Here is a 17239-nt window from a genome sequence, read left to right as displayed (position 1 = left end):
CGACTCAACTCGGATTTTCTAGTACTTACACATCCCTACTGGTCGCTTCTTCAGAGGTGATGCGGCTTCCGCTAGGGGTTGAAATATATACCCTTCATGTTGGTGGGTTGGTTGACACTGACTGTGCTACGCGATAAGACCCGAAAAAGTTCATTTTATCAACCATGAACAGCGAAAGCCTCAAAGAGATCAGGACTCCTAGGTGGGTTTTCTTAAGGATACAACACGCCGGGGCCGGCAACCAAGTCAGAAACTTATACGCCCGCGCTCCCGGGGAGGGGTTTGGATGGGAAGGAACAAGGAAAAGGAGCCGCCGCCGCGATAGGAGCCCGTCGAAAGTCAAAAGTTTGACGCCCGTCAAAAGCCTCAACGAAAAATCCATTAATGGCATCTTCCTTCACACCCAGCACAAGTGCGCGTTAAAAGTGGAAGTTATTTAAGTGGCAGTTTTTATGCCTATTAATAGACATGAGTATTTTCGTTTTTACATATTAATGTCAAGGGAAATTTGGTGTTTCATGGCAATAATCAACTACTGGCTATTACTACGATGATTTGATGAGGACTTGCGATGGTTTATTTACAAAAAATATCTTATTTTCAACCGGATAATTTTAAGAGAGAATAAGATTTTCCCCAATATGTGATTCTCCACGGTTAAGTAATGCCATTATAAGTAGTTGTGAATTTACATTTTCTTTGAGTTTTCACCTCCAGAGTTACGTCAAGTTACTATGTTGTAAACAAAACTTTTTCCTCTTCCGCTAGCTATTGCTATACAACATCCCATAACCTTCTTAACTACGCGGAGAATACATTAAAAATACATAAAAATTCAATACAATCCACGTAAGTGTTCACTTATATTTATTCCACTAAAGAGAGATAACTTTTTCTTATGAGAAATGTTTTTCTATATGTATATTCACTAGACTTAGCAGGCTGTACACAAACGATTACTATGGAATGGGCTGTAAAGTACGGAGAATTTAAAAGAAAGCCCTAAGTATGTTCATAAAATATGCATTGGCCAAATATTTCCTCGATTAAAAGCATTGAACATAAGAGTGGCATTTTTATATTGGTGATATGGAAAAAATGAGTGCGCCAATATGTTGATATTGATTAATTTTTCATAAAAAATAAGGGAATTTGTAACAAAGCATTCCAGAAGCATCAATTCACACCTGAATGGATCTCGGGCAAACTAGCGTGAAGCGTTGAATATCGGGAATGTAAACCGCAGAAAATTATGGTGGAATCTAATCCTATATTTCATCAATATATCAGCAGTGATGACGATTCGGTAACTCCATCCCCTCGCCCGTCTTTCTCCAGCTCTAGAACCCCAGGATACCAGGTAATATCTACCTACACCACGTTTTATCCGCCATTGTAAAGGCAGTTAAAAACTTTCTGGGCCATGCCGCCGCGCCAATATTGAGGGGGCCTCCCAAATATTGACACAGTGACATCACAGAAAGTTTCTAACTACCATGATGAACACCCGCGAAAGTTTTAACAAGAACTTACCTACTTCTTTGACACCGGCCATTTTTCCCGTTAGAAGTTTTTTTTTATTTTTGTAGAGATTTTATTTCCAATAGGGTGGAGAAAAATTCACGTGTTACGCTTTTTTGTTTCCAAACTCCTCCGAAACGGCTGGAAAAATTCCTATGAAATTTGGTGTGCGTGTTCAGTGGGACTGAGAATATGTTGTTAACTATTTTTCATTCTTCTCCAGGGCTCATGAGGCCCTGGAATGGGTCCTCAGTCATTTCCATAAAAAATATAAGTAAAGTTCGTTTTTAGTGACTGCAGACCTTTTTTTTTCGCATATTTAAAATAGTTATAAAATTCACATTAAGTTGAAACATATACCATTGGAAAGAAAAGGACATGCACATTCCTATTCTTGCAATTGAATTTCGTTATCCACGCGATTTACGGTATATTTAGAGAAAATCTTCCAAAAAAACGTGAAATTTTAGCGTTTTTGGCTTACTGTCCCCTTGACGACCGTCAGTATTGTTTATGTCGTATGAAATCTCTTTCTATCACCATTAATTATGAATGGAATATTCCAAGGAGATGTACTTGTATTACCACAACGAATCTCTATTATTCCGACAAATGTGCCAATTGAATGCAAACGTGTTCAATTTCCAATTAGATTGGCATTCCCAATGACAAGTCTCAAGGCCAAACGATGTCACATGTCACGAAATTTTTTCCGTGGATAGCTGATGCCAGTAGGAACCACAATTACAGTTGATGTTTACGTCTAAAACGCACCATTTTTGAATTACAGAAACTTTTAGCCAAGCGCTCCAACTGGGCGCATGTTTTTGTTGCCGATTGCCCTGGACAACTTACGACTTCGAATTGCTTCATTTCAAGTTATATATTTTTAACCTCCTATGCTTTAAGAATGTGGAATACAGCATTTATAATAGGTAAATTTAGTTCAATGACGCATTTCTACTAACTAAAAAATAGATATATTAAAGTATAATGAAGAATTGAACCACATAAATAAATAAACAAAAAGGTTCACTAGAAAACTATATGATTATACGGAAGATGTAAGAAAGGTAGATGATGGACGCATATGGAATTTTAACTTGCCTTCAAAGTATAAAACAATGAGTTGAACGAGATGATCCTCGCAGTAGGTTCTATGCAGATATAAATATAAATGCATATTGATATATCTTCATTAGGAAACATTACTCATCTAAATAATTTATTAGTAAGCATAATTCATTCCTTCCCTTACATATTGTTAAAATTTTAATCCCCGTAACTATGTAAATAGGTATGAAAAATGGCTCCATCGAATGTAACCTTATATCGATCATAATCTTCATTCTAATCAATCGATCCGCTTGATTTAACTTTTATCGGATCAAACACATTAAAAGTTGCATTGTGTATGACTTTCAAATTCAAAACTTGATTAACAAAAAAGTTATTAGCGATTAAAGCGTAACTAAGGAGATTAGTATCGATATAACTCGCACATGAATCAATTGACCTTTTTGATAAAAGTATTGCCCTGAAAATTTTATTAATCTACCTTGAATGGTTGCTAAGATATTCAAGTTGAATGCTCCACAAAAAAATGGCGACATTGATTTTTCACGTGCAGGATATTTTTCGGAATTTAATTATGAATTAACCAAGAGGGTTACGGGGAAAGTAAGGTGAAACGTTAGGGTGCGAAGCACCCTAAACTGTTTTTCTAGGAGATTCCAAATTTTCATTTGGCACATGTCTCAACGCCGAAATCCGAATTTGAAAATTATTTATTTATGTCCACTGGAATTCATGTTCCTCAAACGTTTAAAAGCGAAAAAATTTTAGTCCCATAAGGCTCCCATGTTAATTCAATTCGATATATCTCGAAAACCAATCGACTTTTTCAAGTTTCCAGATTTTTTCTCCCGATGAATTTTTTTTTACTTTTGCGTCCAATAAGCCAAATACCCAAACCTATCACAGTTTGGGCTGCGAATTTTGATGAGTCAGTCAGTGGCATATCGATTTGCCATTTTATATGGGCTTAACATATTACGGAGAGTACAGCTCCAGCCTACATTCGAAAGGCTTTTTCTCAGAAACGGTAAATCTTAGAGAAAAAATAGAAATTACAATTTTGTAGATAATTTTCTGATCTACAATTTTAATCCCAGCAATTTTTATCATAAAACTAACCGTTTGGCCAAAAAATGCAAAAAACTCATTTTTGTGACCTTTGACCTTGAATAAAATTTTTTGCACACACGGGATCGATGGGGACTTTTCAGGATTTCATTAGAGTGGTATCCTTGAGGTTCATGCAAATTTTCAGCTTGTTGGCAATTTATGCAAGGGTCAATGTCTATTTTGACCGGGCTATTAGAACCTATGGGAGGCTTATGTAAAACAGGATAATTTTTGAGTTTCCTAGCGTCAATTGTACTAAGAGCCAACGTTTCTTCACCTCTGCCGGAGACCTCATCAAGGAAAATTATTTCGCCCATATTGCGCGTCGATATGTAGCTGGTTGAGGGAGTGGATTTCGAATTTTCTGGATTGTGTTCTCCTGCTGGTTGTTTCTCTAAGCCTGGCGTCAATGATTCTTTGACCCTTCCTTCCGTTCAAATAATTACTCTTGTTCCATGCCTCGAAGGTCTTTCCCATACACACCGATTTTGGACAGCCTGTAAAAATATCGGCCGTCTACATTCCAATAGTGAGCAAGGAGAGGGCATGCGCAAGAAGCGCTCCACCGATAAAATATCGTTTTTTTTTACCGGCCGGCCAAAATCGGTTTGTGCAATGCGTCAAAGGATTCTACGACATTTGATGTTCTCAGTCAGGTATTTTTTATAGCTCCATATTGTGCCGGTACCACCTCCCTGGTATGGTTTTGCCCAAATCCCCCCCCCTCCCTCCCTCCGAAGACTTTAGGACGAGTTGGTTTTGCAAACGAGACGACACGTACGTATTTGTTTTTCCCCGAGTCGGAGGAGTCACTGCTTCCGTCTACCACTCCCCTCCTCCGATCCGGGGTTAGGGAACACCGGTTTCGGGCGGCCAGCGCCGTTGGATTTGCACTGAAGCTAGTAAAATTGGTGGGGGGCAGAAGAATCGCTACGTACTGTGACCAAACCCCCACCTTAAATAAATTAGATTCCGGTTCTTTTCCTTTTACCATAAATCACTTTTAATGAACCGTTAACAAAATAACAACAAAAAATAACCCCATAGACATTGAAATACCCTCCAAAAAACACAAAATATACCTTTAAACAGGAATATACCCTGACACTCAATAAACCCTTATACACAATATTGATTAAACAATGAAATTCAGAACAATTAAGTAATGCCTTCGAAAACAAAAGAAGTATTTTAGTCTTTAAGGCAATTTAAATAGCAACCCATTTACAAAGGTGAGATCAACACTCTTTAGCTATGTCAGTTTTTGTTTGAGAAAGACGAATAGGGTGGTTTCCTATTATTTTTTTATTGCCTAAATTGAAAGATTATTACTCCTGGAGTACGTATTTCACGTTTTTAGATTTTTAAATGACGATATCTATTTTTCGCGATCAAATGAAAAGTGAAAAATTTCAAGCGCGCGAAAACGCGACGCGTAAGTAGGAATGAAGGGAAAAAGTCCGTGCGACGCATTTCTGGTTCCCCCTCCCGCCTGGTAGGTGACCTTGATCGAGGCTCTGACCGCTGATAGGACGCAGGATGCTAACGGGTAGCTGAGTACCTTCCTGTCTGGTAGCGCATGGCTTAAAAAAGGTTTATTAATACCTTATCAAGCGAAGAAAACTTTCCGACCTTAGCCAGTTTTAATAGGTGATTATTAAGACATGTTTCCCTGAGCTCTGTGCCTCATGCATGCATTGGTAGCCTCTGACGATGCATAACTCCTATCCTCTCGTGTAGAAACTAGGTCCCTGTGACGTCACGTGGAGTGGAATCGCATGGGCGCCAATCTGGCCTTTTTCAAATGAGGATAAAATTTGACCCTAGCCATTCGTCTAAACCGGTATTTCAAAAACCAAATAATTTGTGTATTATGAATACACTAATGGTGGGTAACGAATCGCCATCAATGCCTTTTGTTTTCTTTGATGAAGGAAACTACCCTATTATCGTCAATGCAACTTTGAGAAAACAGAGAACAATGAGTGATTGACTTAGAAAAACACTGGTCCTTACTCTTCTTCGGACGAGAGATAGAGAGAGAGCACGAAACACTCAATTTTTTGGGGGCACACTATTTTAGCTATGACCAGCTTCACGAGAGGAAAATAGGGAAATTGGGGCGTTGTTAGCTTACGCTTCCATTCTGCGGCGGGGACCTGGGCCAGAAGCCACTCGGGCCAACAGCCGGCTGATTGCGTCTGCAAAACGTGGCCAGTGCTTCCTCCAGAGATTCGACCCCTTCAGCTCCCAGGAACATGCGTAGCAGCTTACTCAAGGCCCTCTTCAGCCTTTCCTTCTCTTTGGTGCGTTTCCGCCGTAGTGCGTTTTAAATTTCTCTCCTCTGTTGTGCGTCACTCTCGTTCTCCCAGGTGCGTTCCGACTGCACACCTTGTTCTGTCTCTCTCGTCTTCGCCCGTGCTCAGCCTTTTATCGCATCTCGTTTACCCATCGTTCCCCGCACTAACGTCGTCTGCACCTCTCACGTACAGTGACAACGTTAGCAGGGAACTGAGCGAACTACATTTTCGCCTTTCACTTGTTCTCCGAGTCAACATGATTTGAAAAATTATACAATTCAAGCGATACAAAATTATATTACACAAAAAATAAAATAAACCACTTAGCAACAAAAAACAAAATAAGGCGTTCCGTCACAATATGGACTGAATTTTATAATTTACTATCTCTACTCCGGGAGCACCACACTTCCAAAATCACCACTCACCTGGTTGTCTGACTCGCTTCTGTGTTGCCTCGTTCACATTACGATTGTCCGAGCGATTGTCCTAACGATAGTTGGCCGAACTAGCCGTGTGAATGCATCTCCTGACAATAGTTCACGTAGTTCCGAACGTTGCCACTTTACGATGGTTAGGCGCTGGGAGATCGAAAGAGGAATCGTCAAGAGAAAGACGAAAAGCTCGTGAAGCTCTCTCCGCTTTATTTTTTTCATGGATTAACCCTAGGAAGAATATGGGCGGAACAAAAATTATTCGGTAAATACACGTTGAACACAGTAATATCTTGCCCCTGCATACCTCAACAGATTTGCTAACCGTCAATTTGCCGTTCACTATAGATGTCAGCACTAGAGGGCAGCACAGGTTTTAACAATCGACGTGTGAATGCACGATAGTTCCGACAATCGCTGGAACAATCGTAATGTGAATGAGGCATGTATTCCTTTGGGTCAGCCGCGACTGCAGCTCGAGACCACCCCGCTATCACGAGGACAGACAAAAAAAACTCTGCTATTCCCTACCTCAGAAGCTCTCATATTCATGGCCAACAACGTTCCAAATCACACGGTGACCCACACGGACGCACACAACAAAGCAAAAAAAACAAGCGAGGAATGATTTTAGGAAGGGGACTGCATAAAGGAGGCCCAATAGGGTAGTTTTCTTCATTAAAGAAAACAAAATGCATTGATTGCGATTCGTTACCCACCATTAGGGTATTCATAATATAAAAACTATTTGGTTTTAGAAATCCCAGTTTAGACGAATGGCAACGGTCAATTTTAACCTCATTTGAAAAAGGCCAGATTGGCGCCCATGCGATTCCTCCCCACGTGACCTCACAGGGACCTAGTTTCTATGCGAGTAGATAGGAGTTTTACATTGTCTGGGATTACTAATGCATGCATGAGGCACAGAGCTCAGGGAAACATCTCTTAATAATCACACATTAAAAATACCTAAGTTCGGAAAGTTTCCTTCGTTTGATAGGGGAATTAGAATCTTTATTTAAGCCAAGCGTTACCTGCCAGCAGAGTACTCAGCTACCTGCTAGCAGCCTGCGTCGTATCAGCGCTCAAGTCTCGCCCCAAGGTCACCTCACACGCCGACAGCGGGAACCAGAAATACGTCACACGGACTTTTCCCATCATTCCTACTTAGCCGTCGCGTTTTCACGCGCTTGAAATTTTTCACTTTTCGTTTAATCGCGAAAAATAGATATCGTCATTCGAAAATCTAAGAGCGTGAAATGCGCACTCTAGGAGTAATAATCTTTCGATTTAGGCAATAAAAAATAATGGGAAACCACCCTATTCCATTCTAAAGAAGGCTGGTTTCTGTAACCACATCGGTCGCATTTTCAATGGTTTTCAAAAGAGTCCGCGGCGTGGTGATGAGTGCAATGAGATTCACTTTCTTAAAAATTTTGCAGTATAATTATTGCAATTGCAAAGGATTAGCATTTAAAAATTATGCATTTGGTATCTCATCATCACATAAACAAATTTCAGTTGAAAAACGCTAATCATACCTTACTTTCCCGTGAAACTCGGATCAATTTGTCAAACAGCGACGCGTCGCGACGCACAGTGGGTTGAAATCGAAAAAAGCTGACCAAATGTTAAATTTTTAATTTTTAAATATTGGAAAAAACTATTGTATTTTCAAATTACAGTAAAATCAGCGACCACAATACTGAAATAGTTTTATTTCTTAGTAATATTTGTAAAGCCATAGACGTCAGTCAATTTAATATAAAATGATCTCAAACATTTTTCCCTTTCTTGACAAAACTGAATGAAGTTTTTTACTACTGTTGCGATATTTTTTAAAATGCCTACATTAAAATTATTCCATAGCAAAAATAAGCATTTTTCAAATCCATTGTAGCGAAATTATAAATCGCAATGATAATTTTTATTCCTTTTAAATAAACAATTGAAATTTTACGAATAGATTAAGATAGTGTAGAGGAAAACTTTATTTTTTTCCCCTTAGCTCCACAAAGTGTTTATCCTGTCCCAATTTTCCACCCCCGCCTCTCCCATCACTTTGTGCGCGTGAATGCCCAACCGCCCAACGCGGTGGTTACATGCGAACATTTGTTCTCACTTAGTCATAGTCGAGGATAATTCGCTAAAGGTGAGGCGAAATTACAGTTTTCTACCCTTTCATGCATTTAAAATATCATATAACTCTTATTTTTCCAATTTTTCAATGGGCACATTACGATTTCCGTCAAAAAACATATATAAAGGACTCCACAATTGCGCCGGCAAGTCAGAAGCTAATGTCGGGAAGCGGGTGGATGCAAAGAAATAAATTCTAATTCTTTAAAAAAAAAAAAACAATTCTACCCACTATTCACTCGCATATTCTCCTATACGCACTCTCATAAGCCTTTTATAGCCCCCATTAGCTCAAACACTGAAAGGCAACACGAGTAGCGTAGCGCTCCCACCGCGCGGCGGTGGTTACTACCATGCCAACCGCGTTAATCCCTATCGTGCCCGAAAATCCAACCTCCGTGTTATGATTCTTACCTAGCCTCTCAGAAGCTCTTTATTCGATACATAGCTGTCAGTTTGTATAAATGCCGCTTATTGCTTTATTGCCTCGGGCTACGAAGGGTATTTTGCACTTTTGAGGATCGCTTCGATCTCTTCTCAGACATGCATTATTGTACTAACTGAAATTTAGATAAGATATCATGAAGTAAGTCACTTTCAGATTAATAGCTACAAATATTTTGTGAAATCTAACAATGAAAGCTGAGCAAAAGATATTGTGGTGTATGTGAAAGAGAACTTAAAGTGCTTTTATAAACCTCTATTTTTAATTGGAAATAAAGAAATAAAACTTTGTAAGATTCGCTATTATTATAATAAGGGCACTGCCAGGGTTTCGTAACGTGGTTACATCGCCAGGTGACTTATCTTACATGCATCTTATATTATACACACATATGATAGTGAGGACATCTATCGGCAAGGGAAAGGACTGGTTGAGAGGGCGGGGGTGGGGGTTAAACATGGAATGGAATGGGGGGAAGGGGCAGCCTTGATTTGGGACGAAGGTTTTTCCTGTGAGGACCAGCGAGGGGAGGGCTGGGTTAAAGTGGTTGAGGAGACGAGAGCTAAGGAAGGTAGCGGAGTTGGGGAAGAAAGAGAGGATTAGCGGGGTTATCAAAATCACAATAGCCTATGGCAGGTCATTTAGTCCGGCTGTGGATGGCGCGCGTATGGGTTAATGATTTCCCTGAAGGACATGGGTCACTGGGGGAATTTTGGTGGAAGTATTGGGTAGTATCCTTTCTTGGAAATTTTAATGGCACACAGGTGGATAGGCACTTAGAAATTTAAAGGTTGTCAATGTAGGAGTTCACTGATGGGGATGGAAAAGAGAGGGCAGTGGGAGGAAATTGTGCTACTCAGCTCCTAATTGGAGATGTGCTGAAACATTTGCTAAAGAGGATCTAGATTTCTTGCAAAAATTGTTTGATTTCAATGGGTCAGATTCAAGTGAAAAGAAGAAGTTTATTTGCTATGACATATGTAATACAGCTATTTTTAATTGTCAACTTATATTTCATTATACAAATTGTTTCAATTGTGTCTGTAACTGTCTAGTTGTTGATGGAGTGATTGAAATGAAATACTTGGGAGTAATTTTGGACCGTAATCTACGCTGGGATAAACATTTACTTACTGTAAACAAATACCTTAGAAGTGCCTTGTCCAAATTTTACTGCCTACGAAACAAATGTCCACTTCCCGTTAAAAAAACATTTATCATGCCCTTATTCATTCTAAAATTTCTTATGGAATAATCTGCTTTAGTAAGTACATTTTGTTATTTGATGGTGGCTCAATTCTGGTTCTATGACCTTGGAGACCACCTAAAGCTCCTTCTATTTGTTATTTTTGTATTCAGATGTAAAAAAAATTGTAGGGTTAATGAATTATTATTATTATCATAATTATTATCATTACATCCGCATGAGCGATTTCTAAGTAGTTCGCACGGGGTTTTCCACAAAAGCTTCTTACCAATTGGTTGAAAAATATTCCCTTTCAGGATTTTACCGAAACAATTAGGCTGTTTATTTCGTGAATGCGAAAGGATTTCAGTTCCTGTGCTTCAGAAGCGAATAACTAGGGTTTATTTTCCCTAGATCGTGAAATTTCAGCGTTGAGGCCGAACTACCGCTACTTCTGTCAATAAAAAAAGCATAACACCCGAGTTTTACCAGCCCTATCACCAAAACGAAGAAATGATTTTCAGTGCAACAAAAAGCAAAGGATAGAGAATATATTTTTACGTTGAATAATTTACTTTTAAAAAATCCGCCCCATATCATTTCCTGTAAGTACTTGATTTTATTCCAAAAAAGAATCCGAATCCGTCCGGCATAAAATCAAGTTGCCCACCTTCGAGCACCTAGTATTCCCGTAGTTTTAGTTTCAATTAGTAGGAATTTCGATATAAGACACCCAGATCTATTATTAACAGTTTGCAAAAAAATTAATTATATGTCCCTCGAAAATTGATGGATTTGTTGTAAACAATGCAAATCTCTGCTAACTTCGAAACCAATGGGTCAATTTATGCGTGTCTTGCTTTTTTCACAGACAGTAGCAGTGAAGGTTATCTCGGAACGATAAAAAGAGGTATGTTTTCCAAGTAAAATATCTCAGAGATTAAATGTGTATTACCCATGGAACTTTATTCTAACTTCGATTTTCTTGTCCGGTGATTTAGACTATTGATATTTCGGAGGAGAAAAAATGGAGCGCATGAAAGTAACCCGCAAAGAAATACATGACGTTATTTTTAATGGGAGTGGAAATTCGTTGCCTTCAAAACATAAATTGGCCCAATACCTTCATCATAAGTTGAACTCGGACAAAGACGTGAAGACAAAGGAAATTTTGAAGAACAGTCATGAGGAAATACTTTATTAAATAAACTAATAAACTAGCGACAGGTTTGAAATAAAATTTCGATGTTGGTTAGAGAAGGATATATCGTTCCCAGCAGACATGCATAAGTCTCTTCTTGAGACTCCTTACTCAGGTTGGTGCCTGTATTGTTTAATGTAATCGTATTGACTTTCCCTCACGCCAAAACTTTTACGCTTAGCTAAAATTGGATATCTTTTCCGAAGGCTCCTCAATACCTCGGATCCTCTTATATCCATAGATATGTAAGTGGAAATATTGAAAGAAAATTTCAAAGGATATACGAAACCTACTTTTCCTGGAGGAGCCAACTTCTGATGAGGACAGAGACAGCTGGGAATCCGATGAAAACTGGCCATGGGCTGGTAAATTTATTCTTTTTTTGTTTTCTTATGTTAATTTATTAAGGTCCATAAATAATTTTTTTGGTATTTTTTCTCTAATATAAATTGCTTGCCAGGTGATTTCTTATGCGTGTTCTCTCAGAAAAAATGTTGACACAAAGTTCAACTGTTAATTGTTTATATCATTAATAATGTTAAAAAATTATATTTAATTATACTGAAAATTATTGGAAAGAAGTGGATCGCATTGCACTTATCACCGCACCGCGGACATTATTGAAAACCGATTATCATGCGACCGAAGTGACAAGAGAAATCAGCCTTTTACGGGAAAATATTGGGCCTCCTCTATGCAGTCCCCTTACCTCGAATCATGTGGAAGGAAACATCTTGGAATGAAAATAACATGGATGTTACATGTATTGGAGTTTTTAGGTAAGTAACTGCGATATGGGCAGCGATACGGCTAAGAAACCGACCCAATCAATTTCAATACCATGATTATTACAAAAGAGGATCCAAAAATCGGCCTCTAAATGTGTTTTAAACCACCGCGTATCTAATGGGGTTTGCAGAAGTGCCACTCGCGCCGCTGAGGGACAAATTGATCCGAGGAAACACGGTATAATTATGGGTTTCAACCGAAATTTATATTCACGATGATTTAATTTATGAAATTCATAGCTCTTTAATGCTATTCCTTGCAATTACAAACATAATAATAATTTTATTTATTTATTTTATTTTATTCCCAAACCACCGGATACACCTCTTATTGGCCATTTTATACCAGGGTATTCAGCAAATGTAACAATTAAACGTGCACGAACAACCATGCCCTGGACCGGGGAAACCTACCCAGGCGGGACTCGAACCCGCGACCACTTGTTTGGCAGGCGAGGACGTTACCCCGCCGCCACCGAGGCCGGCAATATTGCAAAATATATAATGCAAATAAATAATTATATAATGCAAAATATTGTAAAAAGGTGAATCGCATTGTACTATTCACCTCGCCGCGGGCATTTTTGAAAGCCGATTAAAATAGGACCGTAGCGGCAACAGTAATCAGCCCTCTTAGGCATTGAATTGGGGCTCCTCTGTGCAGTTCTCTTGGCAAGGATAATGGGTTCTGGATGTCTATGTCGTCTCTTTGGGTAGCGCGTTCGGACACGGCCGCTTTTCTTGTATTGCCCAGTCGGATAGCGACGCTTTGTTCTTTTAATCCTCTGGCTATGAGTGGCAGATAAACAGAGAAAAGTCGACAGATTTGTGAGGCAGGGTTCCTATCTTTTACGAAAGCTGCTCGTCGTGAATATACGCTAAGGAAATAATTGAGAAGAGCTCAGAATTTGAGTAATGTGTAACACTGAATATAGAAGGAAAATCTTTACCAATAGCTAATCAGTTTCGTGAATATTTTATCAAAATTTATCCACATAATTCTCAACTTACACTAATTCAATTCACTAATCCTGAAGACGACGAATGAGTTACCCATGGAAACCTTGATGCTGTACACAATTTTAACCCGGAGGATATCCCAAGAAGAATTCAATCTGGTCATTCATGGAGTTCATTACAGCGAATTTCAGCTGAAGATTGGAAATTGAGACGAATCGCGGCGAAATTCATCCCTCGCTTGTTGCCTCCTAATCAAAAGCGACACGTGTAGCAGATTGCCGCGACTTTAGTTTTTGGTAAACAATTGCATGATACTGCTTCCTCACACACCCTACTCGCCAGTTATCGCACCTTTTAATATCCTTATGTTCAACCGGATAAGAATGATGATGAAAGGAAAATGCTTTGGTCATATTACAGAGGTTTAAAGAAAATCGAAGGCGGCGCCGCAAGGAATTGGAAACGACGATTACCAAAGGTGTTTCGCGTAGATAAAAAACGTTTTAAACAACGTATCAGAGTAAATAGAGAGTACTTCGACTAACGTTTGTAGGAAAAAAATTAAAGTTTGAATTTTTAAAAAATTGCGTCCGGCTATTTTTGGGTACCCCCTCGTAGATGCATGGGGCACTCGTATTTTTACCAATAACAGGAGAACGGTGAACGCAAACTGGCCATTCAATTTTTAATCCCATTTTTAACCTCTATACACGCATTACATGGATTTTCACAAAGTTAAGCCGGAAGCAATCGAGTTGAAAATTTCAATATTTTCGCTCCTGGGAGCGAAGTGTAGAAACGGAACGAAGTGGATTTAAACCCGGGGAGCTAAACTCAGGGTGGAAACTAAATCGGATTCAAAACTACTTCGGGTCAAAACTAAAGTAAAACTCTGGGACGAAACGAAACGCAAATGATGTTTCGCACCGGAGGGACCAAGTACTTCACCTTCGATCGGTTAAGTTTCGACCCACATACAGAGTACAAAGTATGGTTGAATGAAGTAGAGGTTCGGCCTACCTCCATTAGATGCACAGGACACTCCGTTTTTTTCTACTAACACGAGAACGGTGAACGCAACCTTGCCATACGATTTTTAAGCTCAATGTTTTGACCTCTCTACACATATTTCAAACGTAATGGGTCGAAACTATTCCCTCTTATTCCCCTCCACTCAACTTCAGGGATCGAAACTTAACTATGAGCAGCGGAGTCTCGATTAACTTATTTTCTTTCCCGGGAGTAAAGTTTCATCCCGGGTCGCAACTAAACTCCTTGGTGATTTTAATTTCGTGCGGGAACGAAACTAAGCCTAGGTCTCGTATTTTTGTTTCCCTCTGGATCGAAACGAAATATTTTCGTTTCGTTTTACTTGCCATCCCTGGTTGCGGAGTGGGGTACAAACTGATCCTGTGCGCGGTACACGGAAATCTTTTTTCCATTGCTTACCATTCAGCGTCTCCCACTCACAGTCTTACTTCAATTTTGAGTCGACCGTGGGTTACATTAGCGGGGAGTTCCATTTTTCCTACTTCTATTGGTACTACCATTCCCTAGCAACGCCGGGTGGCCTGCTTGTCAAAAGATGAGAAAAAATCTGGGCTGAATAAAAAGAGTGAAGCTAAAACCTTTTTCAACACTGCTGGCGGCTGGGCGGTAGAGAGCTTGTAGCCAATCAGAAGCGCTGCCCCTTTCACCTCGCCTTTCCCCTCCATCTTCTTATCTTTTCCCCTCCATACGGCCGATCAGCATTGCCAGTCCGTGGAAAAAAAACTGTACGCGCGGCAGTACGAGCGCAATCTCGAGCGCGAGAGAAATTAAGGATGGGAATCTTTACAGGAGCGTAGATCGAAGTACATATAGACTTAACTTACTTAGGAAACTCGAAGAAGATATTTTCTCAGACGACGTGAACCATATCCTTCGTTTACCATCGTACTATAGTAGACGGGATCATGAGAATAAAATAAAAGAAGTAGACTGCAAAACAGAGATATTTAAAACGCCATTCTTCCCTCGTACTATTAAGGATAGCAACGTTGTCTCAATTGATAGGATTAATGGCATCGCTCGCTAGGATCACTCATTGCATGTTTTTTTTCATAGTTTTAACCTTGCATGTATTTGCTCTAGGAATTACTAACCATTAGAAATTTTTTTTAATGAATAAGCATGTATATTTTTCCTTTGTGCGTAATATTTCTATGACCGTGTGGTGTGTATGTGGCGGTCCTCTTGCATGCTGCATGTTGGTGATTTTTCACCCCCTGCCAAACACCTTAGAGGTAGCTCGCAGGGTATTAAGTAGATGCAGATGTAGATGTAATTTTGGCAATACTGCGAGCCAGAGAGCGATGCTTACTGCACGAAAGGCGGAGAGAGACAGCGTCCCCCTACACACTTTCACCCGCCCTTTCTTCTATTATTGGCTAGAAGAGTGGGTGGTCCTCTAGCTCTTTCAAGGTCCCCCGCCATCAGCTGGGAAAAAGGGTATAAGCATGAAGCACCCTTTTACAAGCGTAATTGTGAGAACTTCTTTCTCGCAATAAAAAGTGAACAAAGGGAACAAAAGAAAGAAACAATCTCGATATATTTTCTACGTGAGTTTAGAGAAGGATGAAGAGAGTGAGTAGGGTGGACAGTTGAAGAAATGAGGAGGGTCTGGAGGAATTGGTAGAAGTCTGAAAATTTTTCGTATGATTAGAGAAAAAAGCTACCCTCTTCCTAAGTTGAGGGGACATATTGAAGAAGTGGGCAGTGGGCAGGAATGGAAAGGAACGAAATGGAGAGGAAACACAATGGAATTTCCCATAGCCTGAAGGGAGGAGATATATACATATGGCAGCTATATTGACGAGAGACTGGCTTTTGGTAAGAAAAATGGTAAAAAAAAGGGAATGCCACAGTCCGACTGAAAGGTAGAGAATGAATAGTGGTGATAGAGACAATACCCATAGGCACATATTAAGTCAGTGATTGTGGTTGCATTCGGTTTCGTTTATTAAAAATACTTATAATTTTTTTGTATTATTCCAATAAAAATACATAGGTATATACAAAAAAAAACTGCTCTCTAATTCAACGAATGAGGTTTTTTTCAAAGATTTTCTTGATCAGTTACTACAACCTTTGATGAACTTACGTTGATAATAAATACGCTTATTAGTACCATACGGGCTACACTGTAGGACATAAATATTAACACTATTATGATAAGGTATTTCACTAAAAATAGAACCTAAAGTTACATATACATATATAGATACAATAAAATAGCCAAAAAAAAAAATTTTAAGTATATTGAAGCGCTCTCAGGTCCACCGAGGGTTAATCACGCAAAAGGTGGATTTAATGAAACTTGGGCTTTTATTGCTACAGCACTTTTTGGCGTTTATTGCTACAGTGACTTTGAACCCGCAGGCTTGCTTCCCTCCAAATTTTTAATCGAAGTGGAATATATTTCGCAGTGGGATTTCCACTCAATTTAAAAGAATGCCAACGCCCATGTCTCTTATCCACTGTCCAGAACTGCATCGTCCATCCCCGCACCCCAAAGGTGACAAAACTGTCAAAAGACCCATGTCGGGCTGCCTCGACCATAGGGCCCTTGGATTGCATGTACAAAAAAATATTTGCTCTGGAGGAAAAGGTTGAAGTAAAATTATATGCTTCCAGTAAAGATAGAAGTAAATGGCTGTCCTCTCTTTAGATATCTAATGATTTTCCTTTACTTACGAACAAATACTTCGATTGATGAGTAAATGGCCGCCCACGGTTGCCAAGATACACGCGAAGAGGATGAAATCGTAGCAATATTTTGATGATTTCTGTATAACTTGAGGCTTAAGGACTTATGTCCTCTTTTTTCGGTTAATTTATAATAAGAAAAATTTATTTGCTTGTTTTGCGGAGACTGCGAAGGATTTGATTAGATAGTATGCGTAGGGTACAAAGCTAATTGGTATTCTCAACAAAATGAGCATAATTGAAAAGCAGACGACTCAGTTTCAACTTGAATATGTCTCAGAGAACACGTTGTCGGGTAACTTAACAGAAGTAGGCTCAGGGAGTGCAATCA

This window comes from Ischnura elegans, chromosome 10, assembly GCF_921293095.1.
Source record: "Ischnura elegans chromosome 10, ioIscEleg1.1, whole genome shotgun sequence".
Classification (NCBI taxonomy): Eukaryota; Metazoa; Arthropoda; class Insecta; order Odonata; family Coenagrionidae; genus Ischnura; species Ischnura elegans.
The sequence above is the reverse complement of the archived record's forward strand: the minus strand, read 5'-3'. Positions refer to the sequence as shown.